This window comes from Pleurodeles waltl, chromosome 8, assembly GCF_031143425.1.
Source record: "Pleurodeles waltl isolate 20211129_DDA chromosome 8, aPleWal1.hap1.20221129, whole genome shotgun sequence".
NCBI lineage: Eukaryota > Metazoa > Chordata > Amphibia > Caudata > Salamandridae > Pleurodeles > Pleurodeles waltl.
The window spans coordinates 109895371-109920784 of NC_090447.1; the positions used below are offsets into that span (position 1 = coordinate 109895371).

General features: G+C 45.0%; 1 protein-coding gene across 1 annotated transcript in view; it reads right to left on the bottom strand.

Moving 5' to 3' along the window:
• The window catches only part of P2RY2 (purinergic receptor P2Y2), a 192226-nt gene extending 173969 nt beyond the window's left edge, over positions 1-18257 (bottom strand). Inside the window, exon 1 of the mRNA XM_069203848.1 lies at positions 18028-18257. The gene's annotated coding sequence lies outside the window, so the exon portion shown is untranslated. The remainder of the gene's footprint in view (positions 1-18027) is intronic.
• Positions 18258-25414: the final 7157 nt, after the last annotated feature.

Consider the following 25414-nt stretch of genomic DNA (forward strand, 5'->3'; position numbering starts at 1 on the left):
GGGGAAAACCAGTAAGCTAAGGCCAACTGGTGGTTCGAAGTCGACAGATATCCTGGTCTCCATCAGTTCTTCAGACAGAAATATCTTTAAGTCCTAGCTTTTGCAGTGCGGACAGGAGGATTACACTCTAACACTAGTCAAGAGTCCAGCACCTGGGGAGCACCACCTGGAGGTTAGGACTCATTGCAGAAGAGGCCAGGAACAGGGTCCCAGGCAGGGCCAGTTGGTACTGGGCAGCTGCAGGGAAATATGCCTCTGGAAGATTTTTGTGTTCCCTGTATCCCAAACATGAAGTCAGCCAACTGGCCTTTGGTGCCACTTCTAGGGCCCTGGGTTCAAGGCAAGCAGGTTCAGTCTTCCTTGAGGTTGTTATGATAGCAGGGCAATCCTTCATCTCATTTTTCAGAGGCCCAGAAATGTTAAGAGAAGGGTACATTTATGTCCGTGCTAGTCTGTGGGTATGATATATTTCTGACAAATCTCTACCTAATGGGGTTATACTTTCGAGGGGTGACCCTACCCACTTTTGCAGCATGTATTGTGTGTTTTACTATAAACTATCCCATAGTGCCCCTCTCTACCTAAATCCAACATGGCAGAATCTTTCTTCCCCTGGTCAGAGCTCACTATGCCCACCCAGAGGTGTGTCTATGATAATAAAAAAAAACTTCTCTGTAGTCACAACAAACCAGTTCTGGGGCAGGTTTCCTTCACATTGGGGTTATAGCCAAGCTGACTAGCAAGACATAAGTGAGGCAGACTTAGGTGTGAGCTACCTCTGCCAGTGACAGGGGAGGCATCAATTTGAAACTCAAGAAGGGGCTGGGCACACCTTACACGCCATCCTTCTCAGGGAAGAAAAACATCACTCCACACCTAGGCCCACTGCCCACTGTCTGGGAGGAATCCACATCCCACCACAGGGGAGTCATTAGGAGTCATGTTACACTGGCTAAAGGCTCCTGTTGGCTTAGGCAGTAAAATGACAAAGTTCCAAAAGTGCCATTTCCAAAATAGTAATCTAAAATCTAAATAGACTGTATTAAGTTGGATTTACTATTAAATCTAGTCATTGAACCATTTTCCTAGCTTCTCTCAAACTGAATTTAGAATGTATTAAATAGAGAAAACCGGTGTTAACCAATGAGAGAGTCACCCTTGCCACCCACAGTGGCAAAGGATTTCTTTTTTTTTAACTGTCAGGTTTTGTAAAACATTAAATGTACATGCCCTACTTTAGAAATGTCAAGCACCCTGCCCTATAGATATTTGGGACCTGCCCTAGGGGTGACATAATAATTAGAAAGGAAGGCTTAGGCCTCAAAAAAGGTTTATTTTGCCAGGTCGAAATAGCAGTTTAAAACTGCAGAGGCAGTCCCGGAGACATGTTGTACACTGTCACTAAGTGGCTGGCACAATGATTGCTACAGCCCACATGTAGTATTTATATGAATACTGTAGTCTGGACTTATAAGTAAACTAATGTGCAAATTTGGTATATGTCACCTCCATAAAAGGGAGAGCACCAGCCATTTAACACTGGTTAGCAGGGGTAAAGTGCGAAGTGTCCTATGACCAACAAAATGGGTTCAGCAGAAGAATGCAAAAATCTAGGGGAATACCGGCCAAAGGATTGCCATTTACAACAAAGAGAAGTTGACAAAAGACAAGATAATGAACTAAGAGGTTACTGTTTGCATAGTTTAATTAGTTGATTATGGATAAGCGACAGACACTTTGAGCCGGGGGGGGGAGTGACAAGAGGGATGAGAAAGGTCTTACTATTGTCATTAGAACATTATTCAGGCTCACAAAGTCACACCCAATGGATAATGGAAAAGACAAAAGCCACAGAGCAGACAAACAAAAGCAGATATCACTGACTAGATTGGAGAGGTAAAGAACAACTTTAAAGTATTGACAGGGAGTGTCAATGACTTTGGGCTCAGACTGAAAGAGGGACTGGTATCTCAGTTCCTGAACAGAAACAAACCACACCTAGTGCTGCTTGAGCAAACACATTGTGGGGAATTAATGTGCATTAATAGGACCCCCATTGGGGAGGGGTGGTACAAGGTGATATCCACTTAGGGTTCACTGCAGGATCAGGAGGAGCAGCAATCCTGGCTAAACATCCCCTGCTACTAGCACTGACCCACACTGAGCCGGAAAGGACGCTAAGCAGCTCTCAGTGGTGCATGGGACAGCAATGATATAGTGGTGATCTCAGACTACCTGCTAACCCGCAACAAGTGGAGAAACTCATAACATATGCCACTGATGTATTACTGATTTTGGCCAGGCATTGCAACCTAACTGTGTAAGATAATATTGATAGACCTTCATACAAGTAGTAGAAAAGGGGAAAGACAGCCCCACGAAAGCTCTGAGGCTGACTGCTTTCTGGAGGATGGCACACCTGATTGATAGACTATACTTCTACTTTTCTGGTGCTAGGGGCTTATTTTCAAGGCTAGACTACACAGCTGGAGATGTAGAGACATATCACACTTGGCATAAGCGATGTCGGACCACTCTCCCATGATGATCCGAGTATCTGGGAGGTGACAAAGAAGTCCTGAGGACTGGACATTAGATGACTGGGAGCTTGGGGAACAAGCAAAAAATGAGCTCTCTGAATTTCACTATGGACCAATACTTCTTAGAGAACTAAGACCCATCACATATGATGTTATGAGAAGAATTTAACACGTGGTCAAGCTATATCTAAAATTACCAGCAATTGAAATTCCAGAAAGGAAAAAGCTCTAGATGCAAAGAGGCAGCTCATGCAGATGGAACGGAATTTCACGCAGAAGCCCTCACAGGTATGGCTACACTAAATAGCACTCCATAGAAAAGAATATATGGTGATAGAGGAGAAAAATGCTAGGGCACAATTCTTAAGTACACAAAAGACTATAAGAAGTCACTTATAAAGCTGGAATATTGTTGGCATGGCTTTCCAAGAGAGAAGATGGTCAGTGATGGATTAGACAAGTGAAGGATAACACTAGGAAACCATTTAAAACTGACACAACGGCCCACACATTTGCCCGATACTTGTATCACGCTACACAGCCAAACTGACAAGCCCCGGCAAAGACTTAAGACCTGATTTAGATATTGGTAGATGGGTTACTCCATCACAATGGTGACCGATATTCTGTCCACTGAAATCTAAATCCCATTATGTACTATGGAATTTAGATTTCAGCGGACGGGACATCCATCACTCCTGGGACGGAGTAACCAATTCTCCCAATATCTAACTCAGACCCTCTGTTGGGTTTGTTCAGGATCTGACAGTCAAGATCCTGACATACGGGAAAAGGCAAGAAATAGAGGAAGACCTTTACATAATGGAAATCACAAAAGGAAATAGCTCAAATGAAAAGTGGTAGATCCCTGGGCCCAAATGGATTATCGGCAGAACTATATAAATGCCTGTCAAGTATATTAACAGTACCCATACTTGATATGTTTAATGGGTCCAAAAAGAGGGCAGTCTCCCCCATACCTAAACCACTGCCACCAAATGTACGGTCAGCTACAATAAATCCCATACAGAAACAAAGAAAGCCCATGTCCATCCTAAACATAGAAGTTGAAATACTTTTGAAAGTTCTGGTTAATCGCTAATAAAAGGTGGGAGATAGTTTAATACACCCTGACCAGTTAGCCACTAAACACAATCTAAAATGCCTTAAGAGGGTCAAAGGACTGTGAGAACCTGTGACCATCATCTCTCTGGATGCTGAGAAAGCATTTAACTATGTTCACTGGAATTTCTTCACAGAAATAATGGATAGGCTTTGCCTCAGACTTACTTTCCTAGCTCTCACCAATCTATGCAAAAATAATGGTGATAGCTAAACATACACCACTATAGCAGATAATATCCCCCTAGGGTGGGGTACACAATAGGGATGTCCCCTGTAACAGTGCCTATTTGCCCTGGCCATTAAGCCAAAGGCAGGCTGGATCAGAAACTACACCAGGATCAGAGGCCTGAATTGACATCCAGACTCGAAGATGCTCCTTACATTGCAACAATCTGCTCCTATACCACAAATTCAGTTCCCACAATTCTGAATATAATAAGCACATGCAAAAATACTCCACTTTTTGCATCAGCTGCTCCTAAATTAATCCCTGGTGGAAAGTCTCCACGGGAAGAGATGACCAGACCACTCCAATTTTCAAAGGAAAATTTCGATGCCTAGGTATACAAGTGATGAAAAACATTTTTTTGGACAAAAAATGATTGACCTTTCAAGAGGGTTTAAATTCAATCAGACACACTGGAGGAAGGTCTCAGCCTCCCAGGTGGGCACAACAGCATTCAACAAAACAATGTTTTTACCCTGAGTCCTATGGGCACTCCAAAATACTCCATATTTGATTCGAAATAGTCATGTTTGGAAATATATGGTCATATACACCCCACTATGGAGCCACAGCTAGGATTGAGCTGGCCACCTTTTGCAGCGGCATCTATGAGGGCTTCCAGAAATATGAAAATACGATTGGGCATCACAATAAGTCATAGTCAATGACTGGGCATAGAGTACCCAGCAAGACCCATCAGTGACTGCAGACAGAAAAACAATGAGAAGAGGCCATTGTATGGGGGCCTGACTCCCAACACATTGCCTAACCACACACAAACAATATATCAAAATATGACAAAATGCATACTGATGGATGGGACGGGAAGACCCCCTCACACTGGGAAACAACCCTGTGGAATATAGCAAAATTGGGGCACTTGCAGAGCTTAGAGGGCCTCCGAAAGTGGGACATGATAACATATCTCAAAAGTAGCTGACGTTTGAGGACCGTACAGTCTTAAGTCATTCAACAACTTGCAAAGGGAATCTGAACTGGCTGACTTTCATGATCACAATACCTACCAGAGATAAAACAGGAATTCCCTCTTGAATACAGGCTACTCTTTACCCACCACAGACATGCCAGATCCCTGTCATACATAACCCTTATTGATAACACATAATCACCACTCACAAACTAATTGGGAAGGAGATATAGGACCAATAGATAAAACCAATTGAGACAAGGCATGCAGGTACTCAAGACAATTGGCTGTGAGGACAGGTTTCAGATTAGTCCAATTCAAAATTCTGCATCATACATATTACACCCAGACCAATTGGCTACATTTGGTGTGATTAAGGTCAACAGCTGCCTCAGACATTGCCACCAAAGAGGCACCTTTCTGTGGAGCATATAGGACTGCCCCCAAATCCATATCTTTTGGGATGAGGTGAGGAAACAGATGCAGAGAAAATAGAACTAGACTTTGACTTGCCGGAGAACTGGCACTTGTAGATCTATGGAGACACACAACCATATTGAAATACACATGTATCCTTTGTTATCCAGCCATGATGATAGCCAGAAGATACATAGCAAGATGGTGAGGGAATGAGCACCAATCACAATGGAGACCTGCAACAGAAACATGGACTGGTGCATGATGGCAGAAAAGGTGATCTATGAAATACAAAGTTGCACCAGAAAGTATGAAAAGGAATGGGGCCCATGATGCATATTATAATGAAGACAAGTATCTGGGTTCTGAAGATTCATCCTTTATTGCACGTCACCCCTTTCCATCATTACTTTAACTCTTTGTCTCACTTGATAGAATAGAATCCTAGTCACTAAACATTCTACGGCAGGCAGCATTACCAACTGTGGGAATGTACCATCAAGAGCATTAGGGAGGGAAGAACATATAAGGAATATACTATATTATTAATAATGGAAGACCATAAATCGAGATTAAAAGAATGATATTATAATACATCTTCCCCATACAAGTTATGAGCAAAATATTTTGCCCAAACATTTATGAGATTCAAACAATGTATGAGTAAACATTTTCCCCAAACAATTATGAGAATCACAACAGATACATTGCTACCATTTACCGATGCTATAATCTTTATGCCACACCGGTGGTATTTTTTCTCTTTTGCTTATGGTCGTTGTTTGTTCAAGTCGCCTTTGTTGGGACTGGTGTTTGTATCACTGTTTGTGTTTCTAGATGGTGGCCAGATAGATGACCAGTCTGTTCATACTCCACTTTTGGCGATCGTCCATTACTGCTACTTTATGCTTGATTTCAACAATACACCTGGGTCTCTGGCTCACTTGGCACCTGCTCACGCTCTGGCTCACTTGACAAAATACAATCCTAGTCACTAAACATTCTAAGGCAGGCAGCATTACCAACTGTGGGAACGTACCATCAAGAATGATGGGAAGGGGAGAACATATAAGGAATGTACTATATTAATAACAATGGAAGATCATAAATCCAGATTAAAAGAGCGTACACAGAGGCCTAGTTTAAGAGACAGATGGGGAAGAAACAAGCAGAAACAATTCTCAATACATATTGAATCCATTTAAATATATTAAATTAAAATTATTTCTTAAATACTTATTTTTAAAATCACTTCTAAAGTAAAATATTTGTATTTACAGTATTTATGTATTTAAAATGACAAAAGAATATGTGTAGAATTAATATGCTTTCTTTTTTTTTAGATAATTGTACATGTATTATTAAATTTAAAAAGGTATTAAAATATATAATCATTAAACATTATTTTTTATTTATATATAATGTTTTAATATTAAATTAAATTTATATATTTTTAAACAGTTGAAATACATTAATTTATTGTAGCATTATTTGCAATAGTGTTCTATTTTAAGTCCCTATCTTCATTATTTTCTATGGGTGGGTGGCACAGTACTCCTGGAAGACCATGTGTGGCGCTGAAGTTAGTACAGGCTTGATATAATACTGTTTTGGGTCATTTTTGCCCCTTGTAACTTTACACTCGTAAATTAGGCTCAAATCCCCTGTTTTGGAGATGAAAACATATAGGTCTACACTTTCCAGTAAATGTACACTTGGAAATGGTGAATGACCAAAAGTAGTACATTTCCTACATAGTGTAATAGTAAATTTACACATGTAGATGCACTCATTTGTAAATTTAGCTTTGTGAATAGGCCCCTTAAAAGTTAATCACCACAGATTCCATCCTAAGTTCTTGCGATTATTACATAAAGAATATAAAACTATATTTAGCAAGATTCAAACAAATAGTATTAGAAGCTCCAACTAAGCAAACTTTAAAAGAGTCACAAACCTCATGAGCCGAACTTACATTAAAAAGTATTTGCAAATTTTGGTCCCACAGCCAATCCTGGCTAGGCCATTTCATGTGAATTGTGTACCCATCTACCTGAAAATCTTTATTTCAAATGTTTGCTTTGAGAAATGGGCCCTGAGGTTTGGAACCCCAGTCTCAGAAAACACATTTGTGGATACTCGCTCCATACCAGTGTTGACTTGAGACCACTTAATCCACTAACTGGACTCCAGTCCCACTCCATTGATTTGAGACCAGTGTGACCTCCAAGTGCTTGCCACACTAACTGCTTTGAGGACACTGGGTAACAGTGCCACAGTAGCCTGTTAAACTGAACACAGAGAAATGTCACTGTCCCACTGGCATCCAGGAACATCAGTTTGGACTTATTTAGGATCCAAAGTCTGTCGTAAACACAGGAGTTCACAATATTACCTAGAACACTTGACCCCTTTGCCATGGACTAAGACTGATTGTAGTACTCAATGGTATTTTTCAAAGAACATCTTATATCATCAGCTCTGTATTATTGTTTGGGATCGAATGTCACCTGTAGAAGATGTCTAGACCTTTTGGGTTTTTCACAGTAGCATTACTTCAACTGTAGTACCTTTCATACGGGTAAATGAAGGCCTATTCTTTCTCTGAGCTGTAGCATGTTGTGGGCCACTGTCTAAAGGTGACATGCAACGTAGATGCAACAGCTTCAAAAACCTGAAACACTTTCTGTTCATTTATCCTAGAGTTCAGTGTCTTATGAGCTCCAAGTCCAATTGCAGAATTGCTCTAAATCCCTTGAATGTAGGATTTTGTGGTATAGAATGTGGGGAAGTAAAATATGTAGTGGTGTTAGAAATGTACCTTTAGTTTGACATTCATATACACAGAGTTACTACTTAAGTGAGAAGGGCTCACTTTGATAAGCTAATAGTGAAGTGACCGAAGCTTTTGAAAGTTGCTATAACCCTTAATGTTACATATCTAATTATTTATTTACTAATGTTTATTGAGGTATTTTTAGCATGGTCTTTACTTCATGGGTAACAACACTATTACTTACTGGTAATCTTCATTACCCTCAGTCATAGTCCTCCTTGCCCCAGACCACAACCCTTCCCTTCCTCTCTCCCGTTCTGCACCTCCAATCAAATTTGACGGGTGGAAGGGGGACCTATTCTTACTGTTCATAGAAAGAGAAAAAGTATTCATGCAGACAGGTTCTTTAACCCAGGGTGTGGTATATACCCCTGTTGGAGGCAGAGTCACCTTACCGTTTAGGTCTGGGGCGTGGAGGACGAAGATGAGGGGGTTAAACTGAGCTTGAGGAAGAACAAGGCAGATATTTAAAACTGAAGCATACATAATGAGAGAGAGCGTTTACATCAAGTCCCAGAAGGAGAAGACTTCAGACTTCTCTCTAAAACAAATGTTTTTAAGACTTTGTTGAGCGGGATGTAGAGAAGGGCCATGTATGGCAAAAGTTGAAGCAATCGCCGAAGGAGTCATGGCAGAAGATGGGAAAGCTGTCTGGACTTCGGGAGTGATTAGGAGTTCAGCGGACGGAAAGACCTGTCCACCAGTCTTCTGATGGAGAGGTTACCAGTTCACTGGCTACCTCACTGCCTTTTCATGGTGGTAAAACAGCCATGAAAAGGCTGGTGCAGAACGAGGTCGTAATCAGCAGGGCGGCGCTACATGCAGAGCAGCCATGGCTGATTGTGACCTCCACCCACTGGCAACCTGTCAGGATCACTGATCCCGGGTGGAGACGGCAGAACCCGGTGGTCTGACCGCCAGGGTCTTAATGTGGAAGTTGGACTGCCACAGCAGCAGCGGTCCTGACCGCCACCGCGAGGATGTCGGTTTCAAGACCGCCAGCCTCGTACTGAGGCCCTTAGAGTTTGTAGAATGAAAAGGATTGTGGGAAGCATATGCAGTGTTAGACTTAGTAGAAAATAAATCATTGCTTGCCCACCTGTTTTGAATAAAGATGTCACAGTCACTGGATAATGTCCACCCTCCCCCCGATGGAGGACCTGGGAGATCCGCAGCACACTGGGGCTACAAATCAATTTGTAATCAATGAAATTACTTACAAAATGTTGCAATCGGATACACTGGATCAATTTGAAGGGGAATTGGAACGAGAGTTCGGATTGCTGCGGAATAATTCGAAATCGATACAATGGAAAAGTAGGTGAAGGTGATTTCAATTATTGTAGCTTTTTGGGACGTTTCAGAGTTTCCATATTTAAGCATAACCCCCTCTGAGTCCTTAAAAACAAAAGAACTGGCCCGGGTGACCTCGCAGCCCTTGTGTATTGCACAGTGCACCCTTGTCGCCTTAGGTACGCGTTCGCTTTTTAAATCCTGACCTTTCATGACCATGGACGACCGGAAGCCATCCTGGGTACCATGTTCTGCGTGAATGGGACGTCACTGGCAACGCTGCGAGGTGCTCGGTGTGCTTTGTAGAGTTCAGGGTGAGTGGTCGCCCTTTTGTTCTCAGGCAGTTTTGAACTAGTTCGCAGATTAGCTATTCTGGCTGGCATGTTGTTCTTAGCCGCGGAAATTTATGGTGGGTGAAAAAATCAGCTAATGTGACTATCGGGATATATTAAAATCTGTTTAGTTTCAGATATTTTCTTACCACACCATTTTCTTTGGCTTTGGTTAAACAGGAGCTTGAAGAGCCCAAGCACAAAACATTTGGACAATGCCGGATAAGCTGGTGGTCGCTTCACAAAATAGTTACACCGTATCTCAGGGATATACATCTTCGATTTCCACAGATACTGATTTTAAGAATTTGCAACAAAAAAAAAAAACAACTGAGTGTGAACTAAAATTTAGGAAAATCCCAGATTTCTGCGCACATGCAAACGGCCTAACGTGATGCACATTCACAAATTGCGAGTCGGTACCGACTCGCAATTTGTGAATGCAACTCGCAAATAGCAAGGGGTGTTCCCTTCCTATTTGCGACTCGCATCGCAATTCAGAATTGCTTTGTGACCGCGAATGCAGTCGCAAAGCAACTCGCAGTTACCACCAGTGTCACACTGGTGGTAACTCATTCGCAAAAAGGAAGGGGTCGCCATGGGACCCCTTCCCCTTTGTAAATGTTGCCCAGAATGTTTTTTCAGAGCAGGCAGTGGTCCTACGGACCACTGCCTACACTGAAAAAACGAAACCAAATGGTTTCGGTATTTTTTTCATTTTGCAACTCGTTTTCCTTTAATGAAAACGGGCTGCAAAATGAAAAAAAAAACTGATTTCTTTAAAAAGCAGTCACAGACATGGAGGTCTGCTGACTTCAGCAGGCCACCACCCCTGTGAGTGCAGGGACTGGCTATGGGGTCGCAAAATGCGACCCACCTCATTAATATTGATGAGGTGGGTCTTTGCGACCCCATAGCGAGTCGCAGAAGGTGTCTGAGAAACCGTTCTGCATCCGAGATTGCGACTCGGAAATTGCGAGTCGGACAGACTCGCAATTTCCGAGTCGCAATCTCGGAGTTTGCTACATGTGGCCCTTAAATCCAACATATGTTCCACTGGCGGAGCGCCTTCTGGTTCAAAGTCAGGTTAGGGCAAGGTAACCTATAGTTTTCATATTTCACGGTGTGGGGAAATTCCTTATTTTCATCTCCACAAAATCTGGAAGTGTGTGGGTGATTTTAACAACCAGTTTATGAACATAAGCAAGACTTTGTTGGAATTTACAGCCTAATTCAGAAGAATAAATGAGAAATATATTCCAGTCGGGTTACCCCTGTATTTGGATTAGATTTCTGTATTTATTTAAATTAAAGATACTTCTGGGACTGCTCCTGCGATATAGTGACTGTCATAGCTGTCATACCTATAAAGTTAAACAAGCAGAAATGTAATAGGTGTACCCTTATGCCAGTGGCAGCTGGCGATCCCTGAAAGTGGTGTGGGTTAATATATGCCACAGGTTCACCCCATTGTTTTCAAAATTAGCCTTGGGTGACAAATGTACCTACACACTCACACTCACTGCTTCTCACACACAAGCGCACTTGCCCACACTCACACTTTCACAATCACTGACCCTCCCTCACAGCTACTGGAGTACAGGGGCTCCAATAGGAACTCCTGGAGTACAGGTGTTCTGCTTTAATAGTGCAGCAGGTGCAGCTGCACCAGGGTGTCTGTGGGTGGTGCCGCTGCGTCTGTTGTATCATTGATGGAGGCACCCTGAATAATTCCTGCCCATCCCCCAGCAGCAACAGAGCAAGAATCTGGTGGTTTATTTTACAATTTCACTTTTGGTGGAGATTCACTGCTGCCCTTGACAGTAATACCTGTTATCATACCCAGAGTGTAATTGTGCTTGCAAATAGTTGTGAATACTCAGAAAAGTTAACATTTGCTCTCCTATATGATCATTATGTATTATTAGATGTGATCACACTTTTTGTGAACACCACACTTATTTTTACACTTGAAAATAAATTGTGTGCCTACATTCAGCTCACCTGTGGAAATACGCTTGCAAATTGAGCCCTAAGTGGAGGTGAGAAAGTTAAGGGCCTCATTACGACCCTGGCAGTCTAATGACAGCCTAGGTCGCGGTGGCGGTCAGACCGCCACCAATGCAGCAGTCTGAGTGCCATATTACGACCGCCAGCACTGCCAGATTTCATCAACACGACTGTCGGGCAGTGCTGGCGGTCCTAATCCACCAGGGTAGGGCTGCAAGCAGCGCTGCCCTGGGGGTTGCGACCCCCTTCTCCACCAGCGATTTCATGACAGTAACCCCGCCATGAAAAGGTTGGCAGAGATGGGGTGCTGGGTGCCCCAGAGGGCACTGCCCATGCACATAGCATGGACAGTGCAGGGGCCTCCCTGGCCAGCCCCATCACAATGTTTACTGCCTGCGTTGCAGTCAGTGAACATTGCAATGGGGGCTGCTGCAATCTGCGCATTACAGCATTGCTGCTGGCTCTATTATGAGGCCGTTTCCCGCTGGGCCAGCGGGCGGAAATACAGTTTCCGCCCACTGACCCAGGGGGAAACTCGTAGTGGGCCCAGCGGGGAGGCAGCCACACTGGTGCACCCTACCCATCGGAACTTCGGCGGACAGGCTTTTCCGACCGCTGAAATCATAATAAGCCCCTAAGAGTCCAAGTGAATTAGGAATGTGTGTGTGAGTAACAACACCTTTCTGACTTTATGGGTGTTCGATGACTTTCAAATCATACCTCCTACTCCTCCAGCTGAAACACCTAGCTTCTCTCAGTTAACCAAAAAGTTGCCTATCGAAAAAATACCGTATATACAGTTTTTTCTATTTATGAATGCAAATGTCTACAGATCATAATTCTACAAATCAGGGTGTGGCTTTGAACAGAGGGCAGTTTTGCACACTTTAGTTAAATTTAGGTTCATGCACTGCTTTGTGAATCGGTTTCAGTATGTTTTTGATCAAAGTGAACAAAAAACGCTGTTCAGAAAAAGAGAACAAAAACACTGCATCAGTAGTTAAAATGATGAACGTATCAGGGTGAATAGTGCTTAATTCCAAAGTTTCGACAACACTGATTGTTCATGGCCTGGAAAGGTGAATTTGCTATTCATCTTCGTCTTGTGTGTCTTGCTGCATTAGTACAGATAAAGCTGAAACACCCACGCATTTACACAAGACAGATACATGCATACACACATGCATACACGTAATATTGTCCTTCCTCACCCTACATACACCTTGAGAGAGAACCAAAATAAGTGTTACAAAAAGCTCACTTTGTGGGTAAAGATCACTTTTCTGCCAAATTTGGTGTACCTGGCAGATCACCCATAGATTTTCCAGGAAGGAGCTGAGGTTGAATTTTGTTTTTAGAAACATTTGAGAAGATTTGTCCCCGGGGCAGGGACCCCAGGGCCTGAGATGGCTTGGGGAGTGCGCCTGCGCGGAATTTCAGCCCACTCAGGCCAATCCCCACACTTCTCTCATGCTGTGTAACAGCATGAGAGAAAGCATCTGGATTGGTTGGGGAGGGAAGAAAGACAAGAACCGAGATGGCAGGAGAGACAGAGGCGGCAGTTAAGTGTTTTTTTTAATTACTGCCCCCCTGTACGCCCCCTGCTCCGTGTGTTGCCCTACCAGCCCTTCCTGGCAGCAGCCGCTCCTCCCCCCCTCTGTTTTTAAAAAAGGTACAAGCCCAGGGAATTGGGTCCCCAAGGTCTAAAAAGGCCTGAAGGGCGTTGTGCATCCCCTTTCCCATTTATTTACATTTTGACCCTGGAGGATGGGGTCCCTGGTCCTAATTAGTCTCAGGGAGGGGGCCATGCACCCCTTCCCTTTATTAATTACTCAGCCCTGGAGGATGCTTGTTTCCGGTCCAGGGAGGACCTGGCCTAGCAGTTCGGGCTGGACTGTTCCCATGGGGAACATGGTCAAGACTGATTTGCACATGGCTGGGTCAAAGCTGGGGTGGCATGGTGAGCAAAGGAATGATGGATTAAACCCAGATCTGTGACTGGGGGTGAGTGTTTGAAAAGTTTTATCACTCTGTCCATCATCCTTTTGTGTTGCTAAAATCACCCTCAGTGGGGAAGGTATGCCCAGACGTAGGTCCTGTGCTCCCTATGCTACTGGATTCAAGCTAGCCCGGCTGATGAGGGGTGATACCCCGAAATCGGTCCCAGGATGCTTCCGGTCGAGGGATGACCTAGCCTGGCAGTTCGGGCTGGACTGTTCCCATGGGGAACTGGTCAAGACTGATTTACATATCGCTGGGTCCAAACTGGGTGGCATGGTGAGTAAACGAATGATGGATTAAACCCAGATCTGTAACTGGGGGTGAGTGTTTGAAAAGTTTCAGTACTCCATCCTTCATCCTTTTGAGTTGCTAAACTCCTTACAACCACCCAACCTTCCCCTATTTGGATGGAACTGAGCGAGAGAGACAGAGACAAAGTGACAGGACCGCCGGGTGGCCTCAAGGCTCATGTGATCCTAGCCAGCTCTGCGCATCCTGCAGGAGCCGGCCTTGCTCCCACAAGCAGGGACTGCTTTAAATATTATCGTGCAGATAAAGAGATGAAAACTCGGCTTTCAGCAAGACCCTCTGCATAGTTTTACAAGGACTTACCCTTGGGAGGTGACGGTCCTTGGGGGAAGGCCCCCTACAAAATATTCATTGCTCCAGGAAGGTGGTGGTCCCTGGTGCTGTGGGGGGGCTGCATGGCTCCCCATAAACCTAATAGTTAAATGCTACAAGGAGGTGGCTGTCCCTGGGGCATGGGGTGACCGTGCGGGCCCCCTGCATATTCTTACAAGGATTTGCACCGGGGAGGTGGAGATCTCCAGGGAGCAGGGGGCCATGTGGCCCTCCCCAGATATTATAGTTATCTTCCCCCGGCAAGGTGGTGGTCACCAGGGCTTTCATAGGCCCTTGGAGGGGGCCACTGTTTCCCCCTCTTAGATTTTATAAATACCCTCTGGATTTGGCCCACCTGGGGGCTTATATGTGTGAATATTCATGGTTTTTGCCATGAATTAAAAAAATGCTTTTTAGCCCTGCGGGGGACCTTTGCACCAATGCAAGAAAAGTAGGGTAACAGTACCCAGACCACTTTTCTTTTTTTCATTTTATTTTTAGACTATGCTGAAGTGGAGTCTCAAAATGGCTTCCTAGTTGAATTTTGGCAGCCGATCAGATCGCTGCATGAGATCATCAGTATTAGCGAATTTGTCACAACCCTAGATATACAAATTTGGATTCGCTTTAATTTCTCCTAAACAACTGAAAAGATGTATACCACATAAAAAAAGACTAATCTGAGGACCAAAAGCTGCCTTTCTGCCAAATTTGGTGTAATTCCGTCCAGTGGTTCGGGCTGCAGACGTGTCTAAAGAGTCTATGGGAACTGACGTGGGAGAAGCACTTTTTCTACCCCCCATTTTCTCTGCCCCCACTTGACGGATCACCCTGAACCTATCCGTGCACAAAAAGATTCTAGAGATAATTTTTGGGGACGATTCAAACAGTGCCAAAGATATAGGCAAGTCAAAAAACATTTTTTCTAGGTCCTAACGTGGCCCAATGTGAGTCCCCCTAAAAACTGGTTCTAGAGTGCAGCAACGCAGTGTAATTGTGGGGTCACGGGATGCTAACCAGTGGGGTGCGGGCACAGTCAAGTGCAGCTGCAGCACTCCATAGCAGTATGGGGCACAGGTATTTTGAGCCCAAGGTCTTTACATTTCATCCTAGCTGTCACTGACAATATGGCTTCTCTTTAGCTGTTCTCAAAGCCAGACCTAAAAAGACTCAAATTCATAAAATATAATCAAAGGCTTAAAAACTGAGAAGTGGAGAATAACTGACCCAAAACAGAAGAGACCCTCAAGCAAAAGAGCTTCAGATATAACGTTTTTGAGTCACAATCTGACTCTGAAAGGTGGGGTGGGGGGGTAGTCAGAAATGTGTTTGCGCGAGATCACTCCTACATACAAATTTTCAACTTTTTACAAATTCACAAAAACTTCCAGGAGTATTTATGGAATACAATGTTAGTCGAAGTATTCCAGGACCACCGATATGCATAGTAAAAAATAAAGCATGCAGAATTACCTGTGCAAATTGTGCAAAGCAAAATCTTTTGAAAATTTGTATTTGTTTATTTGAACTTTTTATCCATGGGGAATGTTGCCATGGAATCTAGAAAAGCTAATACTAATCCTCTACATGAACACCACAAACGAATGGGTTTGGGGTGTTTATCTGCAAAGAGAGTATGGTGAAATTTCCATATTTGCAAATACTATTGGCAATCATAATATTGTGAATTTTTCCTCGAAAATTAATCTTTTTTTTTTTTTTTTTTGCTTCTCTAATATGAATTCAGACGTGGAAAGGGCTCATGGGCACCTGGTTATAAGGGCTCTTGGTCCCACCAATAAGACATCGCAGGAGCCCCCAGGCCCAGCCAGTACCCACTGGGGGCAGCGGGGGGGGGGGGTCAGGGGGGAGCTGAGGCAGTGGTCCAGGGCAGGGCACTTCCGGCCCCCTGTACTACAATAAGTCTGAGTTCTAAAGGCCTGGTTAGAGCAAGTAGCGGACCCTAAGGATGCTGCGGGGACTCAGACACACACAAGGCGGGATATTTCACTTTACAGCACGCATTACCACATTACAGACAAAACATTTGTTTTACACACTGGAGGAACAGTCTCTTTTCAATTTAACATAAAGCTAATCTCTCCTCAGTTTTAACATCATGTGTTTTTAAGTCATGGGAAAACTAACCCTTAACGTATAGGGTTAACGTAATATATATTGGATTTACAAAAGTTAAAATAAGTTCTGAAAGCCCTTTTCACATTTCTATATGTGACATTCGTTTTTTTGCAGAGCATTCGCGCAGCCAAGCGGAAGCTTCAAGGCACTAATAAAAAAACACAACAAGATCAAAAACTTCTGAATAAGTAAATAGCACCTATATCCCATAGCACTATCCCCATAATGTGCTACATACAAGTGCACTGCACCTGATATGTCATTACTGCTATTAATCTGTTGACTTCCAAAAATAAAGGTTATCAGGAGAGCCGGGCACCTTAAAACAAACGTGGCATTCATGTGGGCTTTGTTCCGTCGCAGGCGCTATTGACTATATGCATGCATTATTTTAAAGCGTCTCCTTGTGTACTGCCTCAAACATGCATTGCTCTGCACTGACCGGTCATGCCTATTTGATGGCACTACAGTTTGGACCTCAGCTCCGACGGCAGTGGAGGTTAGGATATGGTTGTGCCAGACCTTCCATTAATGACGGGATATTATCGTGTATGCAGTGCTTTAAATGGGCCGGTACTCTCCGGTACTGAGTACCGGCACTTTTTTATTTTGAGAGGGAGAGTACCGGCATATCTCAAGAAAATCGTAATACTTTTAATTGGAGAGTACTGGCACTTCTCAGAAACAAGCAGGTACTCTAGTACAGAGTACCTGCACTTCTATTTTTCCATTTAAAGCACTGCGTGTATGCTAATTAGATCTCCATCTTTTTACAGCACTCACCTAGCCCAATGCCATCGAAGCGCTCTACATCAGGACCGGGCTATCGGGCGCATTTTTTGCTTTTTTTACACACATGGGGATTAAGTGATTTGCCCAGAATCACAAGCTGTTGAGCCAGGATTCGGGCACAGTTCCCCGGGCCCCATGTAGCCATTACACCACTTCTGCCTTTCAGTGACTTGTTTCCTACTTTCGGGGTTCAAAGGGGTGCGGCTTGAGAATCCTGCCGCAAAAGATTACCTCCTTGTGCCATCCTCTTTCTATTTCTCATTTGAGAGGTGGCATGGAGGAGGCTTAGAACTTTGTACCCGGTGGCAACCGCGTGCCAAGTACCTGGATACGGGACTCTATGAACCACGTGACTTTCACTTTTCAATCACATCCTTTGAGAAATGAACCAATGCGACTCACAGGTGTCAGTCATGTAGTTAGGGTGAACTGCTAACATGTAGTTAGGGTGACCATTCCAACGGCGGAACCACTCGGCTCCATAACAAACAATTGACACAATTCAGAATCCCGGCAAATTTCCTTTCCCTAAAGTTATTTGACTCCTTAAAACTGGGTGAGCTTGGAAACAGACTAAGCGCTATATAGAAACATGGACTGACATATATATGTATATGTAGAAACAACTTTTCTCACGTGCATAAATAAAGCTGTTTTAATTTCAAATTGAATAATTGCGCGGATTACAAGAAGAATCCATAGGTGAGAGAAATCTGCACCTATAGACCGTTCCCGAGGGAAAAAAGGTGACAGGAAAGTTTTCTTACGGTTTCAGGTGTGCTCCGGCAGTCCCCTTTCCACGCCTCCGTCCCTGGAGCGCAGCATCACCTCACTGGCAGTGGGGCCGTGCCGGAGCCATGCCCCCCTCCTCCTCTCGTGCCCCGGTGGTCTGGAGCAGGGCACAGTTGTGGCTGGCACGTCGCTGCCCGCCGCCAGTGACAGGACTGTGGTCGCTGGGTCGGATTACACACGAGGCTTCCTGGAGAAGCGAGCGGTGGGAGGCGCTCTGAGGCCAACCTCCCTCCCCGATGACGGACCAGAGCTTGAGGTTAGGGGACAAGAACGGTTATGCCACCTGCTGGTGCCAACCTGTTGCCTAACTCTTTCTGACCTGGAGCGTGTTTGTTCATAGGCGTCCTCAGTCTTTTAAGTGAGTAAATATACCTGCGTAACTTGCAGGTCACAAGTTCGAATCCCGTCAGAGCCATCTCTGCCCCCCACCCATCCGAGTCTGTGGATTTTAATGTCATTGTGGCTGAAGGTGACGTGCGTTTTTTGTGCATTCTAACAAGCATTGCCCAAATATAATTGGACAAGCTGAAATAGTCCCACGGCACTAATGTTAAGCTGGTGCAAAAATGGCAGGTGGGCACGTAGGAACTAGGGCCATGCTACAAATGGGGTCTCTAGTTGGCAGTGGTTTGCACCCTGTCCAAGTAGGACCCTAGCTCTAGTCAGGTTAAGGGAGTCACAGCGCTAAAATAACCCCTGCTCACCCCCTTGGTAGCTTGGCTCAAGCAGTTAGGCTTATCTCAGGGGCAATGTGTAAAGTATTTGTACACAGTCTTTGGCAATGTCGATCAGCATATGTCTTTACCTGATGCTTTCAAGCAGTGTCAGGGGCACAAACCACATCGTCATGTAAGGTTCACTCAAGGATCTAATGTGATACTTCGGTTTTCATGGCTTTCCCATACATCAGAGTGGCAAGACTCATGCTTGTTGTGGAATGAGAGGTTGACCGATAAGCACAGGAGGGCTTGGCATAATGCCTGACTCAGATCAAGTCCCTCCATCAGTGTACGTGGAATTGCCTGTTTCAGGGTCTCCATAAATTGTTCCCACACACTGTTGGCCTGAGGCCACAAAGGTGTGCCTTTCTGAAATGTGATGTTAAGACCAGCTAGAAACTTCTTGAATTCCTTGCTGTTGAATGGTAGACCATTGTCAGGCTTGAGAATGTCAGGTACGCCCCACACTGCAAAGATGTTATCCAGAAACTCAATGACTTTGTGGTGGGTTGTGGATGACCTCTTCTACCAGATGAAACTGAGAATGTTCATCAAAGATCACCAAAAGGTGATGTCCATTGGCCAGAGGTTCAAATAAATTAACAGTAATTCTTTCCCACGGATGCACAGAGAGATCGGACATTGTCAGGGGATGCTAGGTCCTCTTGAGGGACAGGAAGTTGCATAAATGACACTACTTTTGTTCCCTCTCTACTTTCTCATCCAAGTGAGGGAACCACATGCGATCCCTGAATCCCCTCTTGGTAGTCATAATGCCACGATGGCCTCCAGGGCGAGTTCAATAACTTGCTGTCTCAAACTCGTAGGTATGACAATCCGGGATCCTCATAGCAGAATCCCTTCTTTAGTGACAGACAGTTCATCTTGGACATTGCAATATTTTTGAAATTCCACATCGTCACATACAGGTCGAATGCTCTGTATCCAGGACTGGGCTGCAATAATGTCTTAATGGGCACACATGTCCTTATTCACATTGGTAGAGGCAATGATCTGCTCAATGGATAGAGCTACAGGCATGGTGCACTTCACAATGAAGTTGATGCACTCTTCTGCAGTTTTTGAAATTAAACTGTGCCGCTGTTGGGGAGCTCGTGAGAAATAATCCCAGGTTTTTGATTCTTGCCTGGCTTGTGCACAGTTGTAGAGTTGAACTTTTGTAGATGCAACCACCACCTTTCGATGCAAGGGGGCATCTGGGCTTTCAGATTTCTGAAAATGGTGAGTAACGCCTGGTGGTCAGTGACAATTCTGAAAAGATTTCTGTACACAAACACATGAAAATTTTTACAGGCCCATACCACCGCCAGACTCTCCTTTTTCGACTGGGAATAGGTGCATTCTGTGTCAGGCAAACTTCACCTGACGTATGCCACAATGTGTTGCCAAGGGATGTCCACTATTTTGAGCATGGATTGCTCCCAGGCCCACCGGGCTCACATCAACAGACATCTCAGTGTGCAATTTAGGATCAAAGTAATCCATCTCAGTCTCATTTTCAATTGCATGATTTATATTTTTGAAACTGCTGCTACGTTCAGCATTTGGAACAAGACATTTTATTTTGTCAGGTCATGCAAAGGAGCACTCACTCTGACAAATGTACCTCAAGCAATAGCTGGCCATGTCCAGGAAAGACTGTACCATGGTGACATATTGTGGAGAACTGGTGGCTAATAGTGTCCATACTTTGTCAGGATTAGTAGTCATGCATCCATGTGAAAATACATGTCCAAAGAACGTGAGCTTTGTTTTGTGAAATTCACACTTTTCAGCATTTAAAGTGAGGCCTGCACCTGTATGTAATTGACACACTTGTTTGAGGGCTTTATCGTGCTCCTTCTGTGTTGCACCAAACACCAGTATATCATCATTGTAATAGAAGTCACTTGTCACAGGCTGAATAATCCTACAGATAACATCTTGGAATATTTCTGCAGTAAAGGGCACTCCAGAGCTTAATCTTTTGTATTTAAGTCTACCAACATGAGTCAAATAATTTGCTATGTACCTGCAGTTCTCTTCCAGTTCAAGCTGATGGTAGCCCTTGCTCAGGTAATGTTGGGAAAAACTTCGGCTCCATTCAAATGCGTGATCATATCTGCAATGTGCAGACCTAGATGTCTCTCTCTCTCTCGATTGCTTTGTTGACTTGGCGCATATACACTTAGGTGAGCACTGCACCTTTACTGTCTGTTTCTGGCACTACCCCGATAGGCGACACCCATGGTGTGGGACCACAAGGACACTCAATAATGTAATGTTTCAGCAAAGCTTCTAGCTCCTTCTGTTACACTTCTTGTAGGTGAAATGCTATCCTGCGGTGTCGCTGTGCTATAGGCCTGATGTCTTCATTGATGGGAAGTTGCACCTTCATCGTTTTGAGCCTTCCTAGACCACAAAACAGTTATGGGACTGACCCACAATTTCAAGTTGTGTATTTCATTTGTAATTGACGGATATCAGCCCCATGTCAACAGCAATTGTAAAGCTAAGGTGGCATGCACTAGATGGAGTACTTTGAAGAACATGAATTGGGGCCAGTTAGACGCCTTCTTATTCTGCAGGACCGCTATGAATGATCCGTGACTCCGCAATGGTTTGGAAGCAGCCTAGGTGTACACCTTCGTACTTGATGCTTTGAGTCATGGTACATGCAATAGACTGTGACATTGTTTAACTGGCATGATGTTAATCAATGCACCACTATCCATTACAAAAGTTACCAGGCAACCATTGACTTTCAGTTTGATTTTGGGGCAATGTCCATATGAGTTCTTTTGCTTCCTCAGTTTACTTGTTTCTGCCCTTCTTTTGTCTTCCATGCAAGTGGCAAGGCCCACTTGTGCATATTGTTCCCTTTTATCTATGATCATCGCACATTCAGCCTCTTCACTGTCACTCGACGGTGGCGTCAAGGAACCAGTGCAAAATGAACTTGATGGCAATCAACTTCATTTAGTTTTAACTTGTTGAGGTAATGTTTTGTCTTTGCGGGTGTGGCGAGACTGCTTCTGGAACATTCTGGCATCCATCTTCTCCAACTGCCGTGACACACGTGTTTTTCTCTTTGCTTTACAAATAAATATAAAGTCAGTCTCATTTCCGCACCATTAACACTTGTGTCCAATGGCTGGACATTTATTCTCATGTGGAAATTAAAATCCACATCGGAAACACAGTCTTTCTCTTTTCAAGAATGTTGACTTATGGGCATTTGGTTGGCACTGGTGTCTATTCGTCATGACTAATACTGATTCACCTTTTGCTGTTCACGATATCATATTGGCTTGTTCGTCAGCTATAGCAGCCAATATTACCTTTTCTAGACTGTCTCTCGCAGCATGTGTCTTCTGAACAAGTCCGACAAACAACCATCAATGACTCTGAGGCACATGGATTCTTCATCATTAAATTCACTAAATTTGTAATATTGAGCACATCAAATCTTTCAACAAATGCATCCATCATTTCACCAACTCATTGTCTCACTTGATTGAAAATTGACCTTTCATAGTTGACGTTGGGCATCGGGTTGAACATAGCTCCTAACGCTTCTTAGATTTGACGGTAAGACGTCTCAGTCTGTGCATTTCTTTATCACTTCTTTCACTCCATCACCAGTGAGATTCTTTACATATTTAATGATTTTCTCGTCACTTACTTCTTCCAGAGCGTCTACGAAATCAATAAAAGTTTTGATCCAGGTGGTTCATCTGGCTCCAATATTTAGATCTGTGGCAGTATCAAATGGCAGCAGAAGTTTTAGAAAAGTGGCAGCACCGTACTCCATGCATCTGTGGCAGCCACTGAAAAAAATCACAATTCTGAAGGTTGATTTGGTAGTTCCCATGGTGACCAATAGCTTTGCGAGCAGAACCCCGTGTTCACTCTCGAATCACCATGATTAGTTTTGAGGTTGTATTGCCGGTGAGTAAGTTCACTTCTTGTACCTGGTTGTCACTGTCTTCTAACATTATGGGGGTCATTCGGACCCCCGCCCGCGGCGGAAGCCGCCGGCCTGGCGGGAAACACCAGAAGACCGTACCGCGGTCAGAAGACCGCGGCGGTCATTCTGACTTTCCCGCTGGGCTGGCGGGCGACTGCCAAAAGGCCGCCCGCCCGCCCAGCGGGAAAGCACCAGCAACGAGGAAGCCGGCTCCGAATGGAGCCGGCGGAGTTGCTGGTGTGCGACGGGTGCAGTTGCACCCGTCGCGATTTTCAGTGTCTGCCACGCAGACACTGAAAATCAATGTTGGGCCCTGTTAGGGGGCCCCACGACACCCGTTCCCGCCAGCCAGGTTCTGGTGGTGAGAACCACCAGAACCAGGCTGGCGGGAAGGGGGTCGGAATCCCCATGGCGGCGCTGCTTGCAGCGCCGCCGTGGAGGATTCCCTGGGGCAGCGGGAAGCCGGCGGGAAACCGCCGGCTTCCCTTTTCTGACCGCGGCGGTAGAATGCCCCCGGAAGCACCGCCAGCCTGTTGGCGGTGCTTCCGCGGTCGTTGGCCCTGGCGGTCCATGACCGCCAGGGTCAGAATGACCCCCAATATCTTGCTGTCGCTGCCTTTGACATTGTAACTAGTTATCATGCCTCCTGGCATTTTCTTTGCATAACTGATGGCTCGGTGTTGTGGCGCAGCACCTTCTTTTTTCCTTAGTCTGGCCAGCAAGTCCTGGAGGGCTCTTCCAATAGTGCTTCCTGTAGGAGGATGGCCTGGGTTGTAGTGGGTACAAAGGGGTACTTACACTCTGTACCAGGTCCAGTTATCCCTTATTAGCATAGAAGAGGTGTTTCTAGCAGCTTAGGCTGATAGAAGGTAGCTATAGCAGAGCAGCTTCGGCTGAACTAGGAGACATGCAAAGCTCCTACTATACCACTGGTGTCATATGCACAATATCATAAGAAAACACAATACACAGATATACTAAAAATAAAGGTACTTTATTTTCATGACAATATGCCAAAAGTATCTCAGTGAGTACCCTCAGTATGAGGATGCCAAATATACACAAGATATATGTACACAATACCAACATTATGCAGTAATAGTAAAATGAAGGAATGCAAGCAATGTAAAGTTACAGTAGATTACAATAGGAGCACATAGGTATAGGGGCAACACAAACCATATACTCCAAAAGTGGAATGCGAACCACAAATGGACCCCAAACCTATGTGAGCTTGTAGAGGGTCGCTGGGACTGTAAGAAAACAGTGAGGGTTAGAAAAATAGCCCACCCCAAGACCCTGAAAAGTAGGTGTAAAGGGCACCTATATTCCCCAGAGAGCACAGAAGTCGTGATAGGGGAATTCTGCAAGGAAGACCAACACCAGCAATGCAACCAAAGTGGATTTCCGGACCTGAGTACCTGTGGAACAAGGGGACCAAGTCTAAGAGTCGCGACAATGTCGAAAGAGGGCAGATACCCAGGAAATGCCAGCTGAGGGTGCAAAGAAGCTGCCACCGGATGGTAGAAGCTGTGGATTCTGCAAGAACGAAGAGGACTAGGAACTTCCCCTTTGGAGGATGGATGTCCCACATCGTGAAGAAGCTTGCAGAGGTGTTCCCACGCAGAAAGACCACAAACAAGCCTTGCTAGCTGCAAGGGTCGCGGTTAGGGTTTTTGGATGCTGCTGTGGCCCAGGAGGGATCAGGATGTCGCCACTTGGATGAGGAGACAGAGGGGGCGCCCAGCAAGTCAGGAAGCCCTCATAGAAGCAGGCAGCACCCGCAGAAGTAACGGAACAGGCACTTGGAAGAGGAGTGAACCAGAGTCCACCTGAAGACACAAAAGGGAGTCCCACGACGCCGTAGGACAACTCAGAAGGTTGTGCACTGCAGCTTAGAGTGTCGGGGACCCAGGCTTGGCTGTGCACAAAGGAAATCCTGGAAGAGTGCACAGGAGCCGGAGCAGCTGCAAATCATGCGGTACCCAGCAATGCAGTCTAGCGTGGGGAGGCAAGGACTTACCTCCACCAAATTTGGACTGAAGAGTCACTGGACTGTGGGAGTCACTTGGACAGAGTTGCTGAGTTCCAGGGACCACGCTCGTCGGTGATGCAGTCTTTTGTTGCCTGCGGTTGCAGGGGGAAAATTCAGTTGACCCACAGGAGATTTCTTCAGAGCTCCTGGTGCAAGAAGGAGGCAGGCTACCCCCAGAGCATGCACCACCAGGAAACAGTCGAGAAGGCGGCAGGAGAAGCGATACAAGGTTGCAGTAGTCGTCTTTGCTACTTTGTTGCGGTTTTGCAGGCGTCCTGAGCAGTCAGTGGTCGATCCTTTGGCAGAAGGTGAAGAGAGAGATGAAGAGGAACTCAGATGAGCACTTGCATTTGTTATCTAAAGAATTCCCCAAAGCAGAGACCCTAAATAGCCAGAAAAGGAGGTTTGGCTACCTAGGAAGGAGGATAGGCTAGCAACACAGGTAAGAGCCTATCAGAAAGAGTCTCTGATGTCACCTGCTGGCCCTGGCCACTCAGACCAGTCCAGTGTGCCAGCAGCACCTCTGTTTCCAAGATGGCAGAGGTCTGGAGGAGCTCTGGGCATCTCGCCTGGGAGGTGCAGGTCAGGGGAGTGGTCACTCCCCTTTCCTTTGTCCAGTTTCGCGCCAGAGCAGGGCT